At 45.6% G+C, this 8,993-nt stretch overlaps 1 protein-coding gene across 4 annotated transcripts in view; it reads right to left on the reverse strand.

Annotated features, from left to right (window-relative positions):
• ZNF516 (zinc finger protein 516) overlaps positions 1 to 2,117 on the reverse strand; it is a 124,636-nt gene extending 122,519 nt beyond the window's left edge. For 2 of the 4 annotated variants that reach the window (XM_056331138.1, XM_056331135.1), the window contains exon 1: positions 1,949 to 2,117. The gene's annotated coding sequence lies outside the window, so the exon portion shown is untranslated. Of the gene's footprint in view, positions 1 to 1,796; positions 1,908 to 1,948 lie in introns of those variants that run through there. The other 2 variants (XM_056331136.1, XM_056331139.1) reach the window with 2 other exon arrangements.
• Positions 2,118 to 8,993: the final 6,876 nt, after the last annotated feature.

Genomic DNA, 8,993 nt, shown 5'->3' on the forward strand with positions numbered 1-8,993 from the left:
CGGGGGGCGGCGAGGAACGCCCGGCGGGGCGGGCGCGGGGGAAGTTGCGCCTCTCCCCAGAAAGGGACTTTGACCTCGCACCGCTCGCCCGCGGACCCCGAATTACGTATTTTTGTCACAGGTCGGATCCTAGCGCGCGTCGGCACAGTGTCTCATTTATGAACTCACCAGCCTAATTTCATTATTTAATCATGCGCCCAGCAATCGTGTTTCCTTAAGAAAGGACTGACCTATTTTTGGCTGGAGATAAACGATCATGTTAACAGATGTTAATCTTGTAATCTGTTTTTCCTGTAAGCACTTCGCATACCCGCGTTTCAGACATTAAAAAAAATAATAATATTTTTAAAAAATTTTCCCAAACGACTTGACGTCACGATCCAGGTCTTAAAAAAAAAAAAAATCTCGCAATGGTTTCAAAGACATTAAATCTTTTTCACTTTATAAATGCTGATTTGTTCTGCCTCAACTCCCACAGGCTTTTATTTGCATTTCAAATTCCACAGGTTACACCAGTCGCCTTTTCAGAAAATGTAAACCAACAATAAGGCAGCAAATGGGGGGGGGGGGGGGGGGGGGGGGAGGGGAGAGGAACCCTGCATCTGGATTAAATAAATACCAGAATTAATGTTTAGAAAGCAGTCCGAGCGAAATTATATTTGCACGTCCAGTGCCCGAGCGCCACCGTATCTATAGGGGTAATGTAAAGGATAAGCTGTGGGCACACACAATGCGCGTTCCCCAGAAGATCCCTGTCTGATGCTGGCAGCTTATTAACGCTCCTAATAAATGGTGCTGACTCCAAACCGACACTTTTCGGCTTAAAACACAGGGTTTGTCTCCAGCAGTTAATTGCCGAGGTTAGCTGGTTTGAGGGGAAAAACAACGGCCGGCTGTCATGCCCCGCACGCCTCCCCACACGTACTGCCTCTTTTAACACCCCACCTTGTTCCCTTATAGCAAAGTTTACCCAGCCAAACTTTCCTCAACTTGCCCAAGTACTTAATTCGCATTAGGATCGCGACTAGGCGCTATGCTAATTATCACCGAAGATAGTAGCGGGGGGAGGGAGGGAGGGACGAGGAGGAGGAAAGCTTTTATAGCACAAAATGTCTGGAACTGCATTATTTCTATTCTTCTTTTCTCCCCCTCCCTCCTTCCACTTCCCTCCCCTCGATACCCCCCCCCCCCCTTTTTTTTTACATATACATTAAACTCCCTGCCTCTCTCCCCACCCCACCCGCATCAAACGGGCTATTTTCCTCTTCTGGAAATAATCGCTCTGGAGACATTGTCCTTCGAGCCCTTCTCGCTGTCTATATGGGCATAATTGTTTTCTCTGCCCGCCCACCCCCAACTTCCTTTGATAAACTGTGTACTTCTGTAACGGGGATCACGCAGCGATCGGCGAGCAGCGGAGCGGCGAGCAACTCAAAAACAAGGGGGGGGGGACACGGACGGACACCGCGCATTTCACGCTGACGCCGAAGCAACACTACCGGGGTGGGGGGGGGTGGGGGGGGTGGGGAGTAGAGAGCAAAAAACCCACTTAATAATTTAAGTGGCTACTCGGGGCTCGAAGACCCAGCACCCACCTTCATTAGCCGAAGCATTTTACTTTAAAGTGAGGCAATTTGTTCTTTGTTTCCTAATGGATTAATATCGCAGTCCGCCCCCCCCCGCCCCTGACGGAGCGTACAAAGCCAAAAGGCCCCCCGCGCCCGCCGGCCCCCCCGGCACCACCACTGCAGTAAAGCCGACCTCGACCTCCTCCTCGCGAAACAGCGCAAAGTTACCATTTTGGGGCCGCTCCGATGACCGGGGGGGGCCAGTCCCCATTCCCGAAGGCGGGGGGGGGGGGGGGGGGGCGCGAAGTTTTTTTTCCCCCAGGGGCGCAGCCCGAGGACCCCCGCCCGCCGGGCCAGCCCCCCGCCCCGCCGCCCCTCACCTCCTCCGCTGCCGGCGGCCGCGCTCGGGGAAGGGCGCGCCGAGCCACCCGCCGCCCTGAAGGTGAAACCATGCGCCGCATGCGAGCGGAGCGCTGCACATGATCCGCCGAGCGGCTCCACTGGCGCGGGCGGGGGCGGCCCGCCGGCCCCCGCCGCGCCCCACGCCCGCGCGCCGCCCCCGCCCGCCGCGCCCGCGCGCCGCGCCCGCGCCCGCCGCGCCCCGCCCGCCCCGCCGCCGCCGCGCGTCCCCCGGCGGCCGCAGCCCGCGGTCTGCCCGGTGCGGGGCCGCACGCCGGCCGCTATTGTCTGCGCGGCGCAAAGTTGGGGCGCGGGGCGCCGCCGCCCCGGGGCCCCGCCGGGCGCTGCGGGAGCGGGGGGAGGCCGGGCGCCGCGTTGTGCGGGCGCGGAGTCGCGTTCCTGCCCACCGCCGGCCCGGTTCCCACGTACCTCCGCCGCGAAAGGTGCGGGCTGGAGTTGCCCCAGATGCATTTCTATTAGAAACTTTTTTTTGTTTTGTTTTTTTGGGGGGTGACAAATTCCGCTGGTAAAGTATTTATGGATCTATTGAAATGCACAGAAACAACAACATTAAAGTCCTCAATCAAGATCAAAGAGGAATACTGTTCAACAGCCACGCCGGGGAAGTTGAAAGACCTCCGAACAAATCAATGTGCCATATGGCTTTTAAAATAAAAAAAATAATAAATAAAAAAAAAAAAAAAAAAACAACAAAAAAAGCAGCATCGCTCCTGCGTCTGAAAAGTTCAGTCCTTGCTTTCCTGCGTGTTTGCGAAGCTCAGTTTAATCACGCCAAATATGTGTGCCACGGGCGAGGGGAGTATGTTTAGTCTCGGCTGGAAAGCCGAATTTAATCTGCCGAAGCTCGGTACTAGACATCAAGGGTGTGGAGGCGGTTTTTTTTTTCTCTTTCTTTCTTTGTCTCGTAATGTGCGATGACGTAGAATTGACAAGGAGGACTTTTGACGAAGGGTCGGTGTTATCTCAACGCCTCGGAGCGCCCTGGGGCCGCCGCCGCCGCGGGCCGGTGGAGCCGCCCCCACCCCCGGGCACCCCGGCTCCGAGCCCCCCGGCTCCCAGCCCCCCCGCTGGGGCCGCCCCCCCCCCCCCGCGCTGCCCTCCCGCTCCCCCTTGCACTTGGGACGCAAACTGCTCCCGCACCGCTGGCAACGAGCAGAAAACAAAATTGGGGCGGGGGGGGGGGGGGGGGGGGGGCGCGGGAGGCTCTAAATCCTGCCCATTCCAGCGCTTATTACCAGAACCCTCGGAATAAAGGAAAGGGGCGGGGGTGGGGGGCTGCGAGCGAGAGGGAAAGTTGGTAATGAAGGATACACGAATCATAAAATGTAAGCTATGTGTGATTAATGATCTGCACTAATTTGAATAGCAGGCGTGTTAAAGGTCATTGACAATTGTTGCTGCTTTCAGCATGAATGCCTGAGTGGGATGTATTTGGGACAATCAAATTTAATTCTAATTCACAGGGAAAAAAAAAATTATCGGACGTGCACAGCAGCTGGTCAAAACACGGAGAGGATGCGCTTTAAAAAACGCACTTTGCCCGTCCTTCAAAGGCAGCTTCATTACATTGAGGCAGTGTTGTTAAATGCCTCAATAGTAAATAATGTATCTGGAATGTCTGGATTTTGTTTCTTATGCATCAGCATCTTTCCTGCACACTTTTCCAATCACAGGCCAAATTGTGTTCCCAACGACTCCAGACTTGCAGCATTTTGTGGGAATTCTAAGTTCACTGATGCCAGATTTACCTGCGAGTGGACTGGAGCAGATGTCACCTCTCTGAGCTTGAAGAGTTCACCCCAGGCACACGCCTGCAGCACAAGAGTGTAGATTCTCTAATCACAGTTTATATAGTAGTTTAGCGGGTTTTTACACAAAGAGCAAGAAATCTATTATAAATCAGCATTCCTAGGCAGTATTTAGAACTACAGTATTAAGCTAATAATTTCCATATGGTGAAAATTGACAAGTCAGAGCAATGAAAGGTACATGTGACTTCCCAACTCCTCTACCTAAAAATGCGATTTTTTAAGACCGACTCCTTTTCTCTCATGATCTGTGTAGATTCTTTTCCTTAGACAGTAAAACGTGAGCACACACCACACAGGGCTTGCTCTATTGCTTGATAGAGTAATGCTTAAAATGCTTAATATTTTCCATATTTGCTTCCACAGGGCCCAGTCTTGCACTCCTTGTTCCCATTAACCAAATAGGATACTGAGGCTACGGGGGTGGAAGGACTGGAGAACCCATCTCAAGCTTCGTAAGTAAGGGGTACTCCACTTTAATGGAAAGGCAATTAAAAATTCAGAAGATGCAGAGACTTTAAAAACAATCAAGCGGTATATTAATTTCACGGAAAGTCACTAGCAGAGTTCCTCTGTCCATGTAATTTTAAATAGGAGATTTTCTCACATTTCTTCTGCTGAGTCCAGCGCTTCTGTGTTTTGAAAGCAAAACCAGAACAGTATAAGAATTTATAAACTTAAAAGATATGCAAAATACATTTGCATAATATCATTGAAGTCCGAAATTTCAGATAGCAAAGATATTCTTAATTTTCAAATTGTTAGTAACCTACCATTACCGTGGGTGATTAATCTGTTTGCAGATGCTGTTTACCCATTTCATCTTTGCCAGAAATCTTCCAGGAGATGTCCTCCCATTTCAAATTCTTTAAATTACAGTATTTCGTATGAGAATGTCAGTGATATTAATGGCTCAATACATGTTTTGCTATTTATAGACTCACATGTATAATAATTCTGGCTAATGAAATACTTGGAGCAGGAAAACATTTATTTACTTTTGCTATGGTCTAATAAATTATTTGTTCAGCATTTGGGACCAGGCTTTCTCAAGTTAAAGAAAATGGCATTTTGATGAAAATCTGTGTGGTGACTTGTCTGCATAACTTAGCCTTAGGAATGATTGGTGGAAATTTAGATAAGAAAAGGTTCCCGAGAAACACCATCGTAGAATAGCAAGAAAAAAAAGCCGTCTCTGTAAAAGCCAAGCTGAAAGGATGTATAAATGCTTCAAGGCAGGCAAACAAGCCGAGTTTGGATTACATTTTATGTATATGTGAGAGAGAGAGAGTGTGTGTGTGTGTGCGCGCGTGTGTGTGTGTGTATACATGTCACATCCACAGATATATTCAGTGATACGTAATCTAGGGGAGTCAGCCACTTCAGCTGTCGCTGTATGCTTACTCAGGTTTTGCGCCAATGACTGTTTTTCATTGTTACAAATCTACCTGAAATTTAGAGAATGTACCTAAATAATGCTAATCCAGGATGTTTTGTGGCTCTCAGTTTTTCTAAGGGATCTGTCTCTCCATGTCAAGACACCGACTAGTATTTTTCTTGGGGTCTCCTGTCATAATTGCCTCTCAGCGACCCTTTCTAAACACGGCCCTTAGCTTTATAGTTGGATCTCCAGTCTTGCCAATAAAACAATATGTATCTATCTTTATCTAAACCAGAGGTTTTGCTTTCAAAGCATGCTTGGGTCAGAAATAAAGAGCACACAAAGTCTGATGACAAATAATCCTGTATTAGACTTCGCATTGTAAACCAGACTTTTTCTTGGTGTGTTTGGAAATGCAAACAGCACGTGCAGAAGTTACGAACTGGAAGGCACTGGCAGCTCTTAATACCCATGTACATCTGCAGATCACTGCACAGAAATGTTCCCAGTGATGCTGTTCTATAAGAAACTAACATTTCTGACGCCAGTTAAAATGGGCCATTCTAACAGTGGTGTGTTTTCAGAGTTTATGTGAGTGGCACAAATTTCACTCTGTAACAAAATGGTTTCAATCAATAACAAGCATATACTCCTAGATAGAATACACCTACTGCTCATGTGCACCACAAAAATCTTTCTGTCTTCTTTAAAGTGCCTCAGGAGCTGTGCCGTGTCCGGCTGCTTCCAAAGTTTGTACTACGAAAACACACCATGACCCAGCAAAGTTTTGCATGCCACTGTATTCTGGGTCTGTACGGATTGAGGTCAAGCTCTTGCACCCCGTCAATTTAGTCAGGTGTAAATCTAGTGAACGGATTTGAAAATAATTTGCCATTTAGAGAGCTGCACATATTTCGGGATCTGATGAATCTATTAACATGTAACTGCAATAAGCGACTGGGGCATATCTGATGACAAATTGTATGGGGTGTCAGGATGTGGTCATATCCTCTTTGCCTTCTGCTCATACAAGTCGTCCCCTTGTTATTAATGGAATTGCTTTAATAACAAAAGACGATAGGTGTTTGTCTCCATCATCTCGTTTCTGGCATGTAATGAGATTTTCCTTATGGCAGAAATAATTCAGAGACGTTTCTTGAAGAATCAACGTGTTTAACTCTGCTGTCTTTCATATTTGCCCCTACCGTCAACACAGTTGCTAGCATATACCGTAATTTTGATTTTTGTGCTTTGATCCTCTCAAACCCACGTGTTTTTTTACATAAAGTTATTCAACATCACTTTTACAATGACATCAAGGAAGAGAGCAGAAAAAGTTAATATTGCAAAGTAAGTACAGCCTCAGTGTACATGGTTATTTTAGGTTCATGCTAAATGCTCTATATAGTACCAACTTTTCCAGCCCTGGCAGTCAGATTTTCTCACCCATATGTAATTTTATAAACTACATCACGGCTTCACAGCAGGTAGAGAGCCCACAAACCTGTTCTTAATTTCAGCTTAGCTGAAAGAATCTCAGCAGCAGCTGGTTTCAGAATAGCTGATACAGACTTCCACAGATGTGGCCCATAATAGGTTCAGAAATAAAAAAGAAGTAGGCCAAAATGTAGAATTTAAAATTTAAAGGAAGACAAATTCAATAAGGATGCCACTTTTATAAAGATTTTTTTTATATATATAAGAGATTTTGGGGAGGGCATATTTCTGTGGCCTGGGGTTTTTTCATGCTGTCTACCGATCATAATACTGCAGTACGCTGATTTTCTGGCAGGCTGGACCTGGCTGTTAGCAGGCTGCGCTCTCTCGAAGCAAAGAAACAGGCTATTTCTGAGTTTGTGTCACCTCCCCTCCCCCTCGCCCTTCTTATGTTCCTCCAAGCATAACTGATAGTACTGGAGTGCTTGTGCGCTTTTTCTAACTGGACCAGACAAAGAGGTACAACAGCTAAAAATGACCTCTGATGATACAGCGAATGTGCCGCTGGATAAAACTGGGGAAACTGGTTGCTAGCTAAAACAGTGTGTTATTTGGTGATGTTTCACAAATTTGAAATAAAGGAAAACAGAAAATAGTTTCACAAATGTTAATTTCTGGATTTTAGCAAGGGGAAGGCTTTAAACGATTTCTGTACCAGCATGGCAAATGCGTTCATGTACTTACTATCTTCTGCTGAGTAAAAAATACCTCAAAAGTAAAAGTGGAACAAAACAGTCACTTGTTCTCACTAACAAAATTTCCCTTGACATTCTGTGCAGTGGTGTAAGTGTTTGAATAATCTTGGTTTATATGGTCTTTCAGCTCAGGCATGCGAGGAAAAAAGAACTTCAAAAAGAGAATATTTTACCTGACATGTACTATTTTAAGGCTTCAGTAATTAAAGAACTGCAAAGGTCAAAATAGCCATCAATATCATGAGCAACAGAGCAGAAGTAACATGTTTAAGAGGAAGTTAGTTGGTTGGCTGTAACATAATATGCCATAAGCACTAGGATGTGGATCTGCAACGACGAGCAGCAGAAGAAACAGAAAAACTTAAACAGCATCAGCTATTTATTTTGCTGAAAGCACATGAGAACTCGCAAATAAGAAATAGAGATGCTTTTGAGTCTAAATCCCAGATTTTATTATCTCACTGCAGAGATGCTACAACCTGTACTGAGGTCTGGCCACACAGATCCATTCACAGGCTAGAGAAAAAGTTTGCCAGTGCCGTCTAACCTTTCAGCGAGCCAGACAAAAACTTTGGGTTTAGAAGCTCCCAAACTTTTTTTCAAACCACAACTGTGTGGCATTTGCCTGTTTTTAGCATACTACTGCCCACCTCTTGAAGTCAAATCATGAAATACTAGATCAGGGTGGGTATCTAAGATGTTGCTGTGTATCTGCTTACTTGTAAAACTATGTGTTTCAGCCTGTATTTCTGAACGGCATAAATTAAAAATGAGTAGAAGTACAATAATTACGTCTGAAGATGCAGCAGTTTGCAACACTATAAGTCATAATAAAGATGCACAATTCTGGAGAAAATTATTTTGAGAACAGGAACTCTTCCAAAAACTTCCCACTATTTCTTTCATTGCTGATAGACCATTTTTCTTCCCTGTACATTTTTATGCCAAATTGGCTACTTTTTTAATTTCCCCATAAATCACAAAAAATTCATGACTCGCTTTTCTACATTTGGATCCACAAATCAACCGAGTGAATTTGTTCTACTGAGAGAAAGAGAAGGAAGCAAATGCCCAGGTTTATTAGCATTAAATTGTTGGCATAAAATTGTCCTAACTTTTAGGAAAAAATTGCAGCAGGCTTCTAGTTTGTTGCTTCCAATGGGTTTGAAAGACAGAAGTGAGTTAAGAGAAGTTGGTCCACTACAGACTTTGTGAGGCATTTGCCTTTTTCCCCTGTTAAACTCCAAAGCTAATAAACCCGGAGCATTCACTAACAAGTGAGGCACTCATGTCAACAAAGGCCTTACTTAGAGACGGCGAGGTTTTGAGAAACTTCTGTGGCAAGGATTTGAAGATATTTTAGTCATATGCAGCATACTTTGAACATGCACTTTTGCTTCTCTGTTTCCTACAGTATAATCCCCTTTGCTTTTCCCCCTCTGTGTTTTAAAACGAGCACAGAAAAGGCCAAGTGTTAAACTACACTATTTAATTGTCCAGTAAGTACACAAATTCTGTTCAAATCAGAACAAACTTTCAAGCAGACAGAAAGGGGTATTTGGATTTCTGTTTTATCACGGAAACCCAGCCGAACACCAGTGTGGCGGGGAATATAGCCATATCA

Source organism: Falco biarmicus, chromosome 3 (genome assembly GCF_023638135.1).
Source record: "Falco biarmicus isolate bFalBia1 chromosome 3, bFalBia1.pri, whole genome shotgun sequence".
Taxonomy (NCBI): Eukaryota; Metazoa; Chordata; class Aves; order Falconiformes; family Falconidae; genus Falco; species Falco biarmicus.